Raw genomic sequence first — 1,249 nt, forward strand, 5'->3', positions numbered from 1 at the left:
TCTCTCTCTCTCTCTCTCTCTCTCTCTCTCTCTCTCTGGCTACCTCACACACACACACATTTTCACTTTTATAGATATAATAGATAGATTATGCTAGATATATTTCCATATGTCTGAATACCCTATATACAAACTTTCAAATCTGTAGATAAAAAATTTGTTGAGTATATAGGTTGAGAATTGTTCTCTCTCTCTCACACGAAACTGTGCGCTCGGCTTCTTCCCCCCCTTCCCACCCCAAATGCTTGTGAAACTGTGCACTGTTTTTGTTGGTTTTCAAGCTGCCTCTTCCCCCCCACACACACACACAGTTTAACAGTAGTAGGAGGTCAAGAGAAAGAGGGTGAGAGAGAGAGAAGAGTAAGTTGGTGAGAGAGAGAGAAAAGAGAAAGAGGGTGTTGGTTTTATATTTTTATTATCGTCTAATATTTTGAAAGCTGAATTTCTAATAAAATGTGCATCTATAGGAGATAATGCCTGGGAATGTGTTCCCCCCCCCACAGTTTAACAGTGGTGTGACGTCAAGAGAAAGAGGGTGAGAGAGAGGGAAGAGTAAGTGGGTGAGAGAGAGAAAGAGAGAGAAAAAAAAAGAAAGACGGTGTTGGTTTTGTGAAAAAAGTTGTTATTTACAATTGTTCGCATTCTTGGCCTTTTGGTCAAGATCAAAGTGTAGTATCTGTTCTTCAGATGCTGCACTTCTATTTCTTGTTCTCTTTCGGTGGAGGAGAAATCCTCCACGACTGAGACAATTTTTATTTTTGTACCTTTTCTCCACGTTAAAAAACGACCCTGGTGTCTAACTCTGTCCCGTGGGGAGGCATAGTAAATAGGTACAATTGTTCGCCATTAGTGGATGTTGACGTCACGTCACGTGACATGACTAAGCGTTTTTTTTTTTTAGTATGAATAACATTTTTTGTTTTAATTATAAAGTCTACACTTAATTTTATAGAAAATGATGTATATATAATAGAAAAAAAAAATTACTGGTTTTGTTGGATTCAAGTGGATCCCCCCCCTCCAGTTTAAGAGATAGCAGGTCACGTGGTAATATACAAAATGGCTAGCGTAAATATAAAGATCGGTTTTTTTATCGACGAATATTTTGAAAGCTGAATTTTTTTTTATTCCTGTACATTTTTTCCTGATATTTTTCGTTAAAACTCTTGTATAAATACTATTTTTAACCAGTTAAATACGTTGGAGACATTGTCATGGAGTTTAATAATCTCTAGAACAAAGCAGAAGA

The 1,249-nt window shown here is 36.8% G+C and overlaps 1 pseudogene; it reads left to right on the forward strand.

The window, feature by feature from the left end:
- The first annotated feature begins 635 nt into the window (after window positions 1-635).
- LOC145265127 (U2 spliceosomal RNA) lies at window positions 636-769 on the forward strand (annotated as a pseudogene).
- The last annotated feature ends 480 nt before the right edge of the window (window positions 770-1,249 follow it).

Source organism: Euprymna scolopes, chromosome 3, assembly GCF_053919585.1.
Source record: "Euprymna scolopes isolate OS-2025 chromosome 3, ASM5391958v1, whole genome shotgun sequence".
Classification (NCBI taxonomy): domain Eukaryota; kingdom Metazoa; phylum Mollusca; class Cephalopoda; order Sepiida; family Sepiolidae; genus Euprymna; species Euprymna scolopes.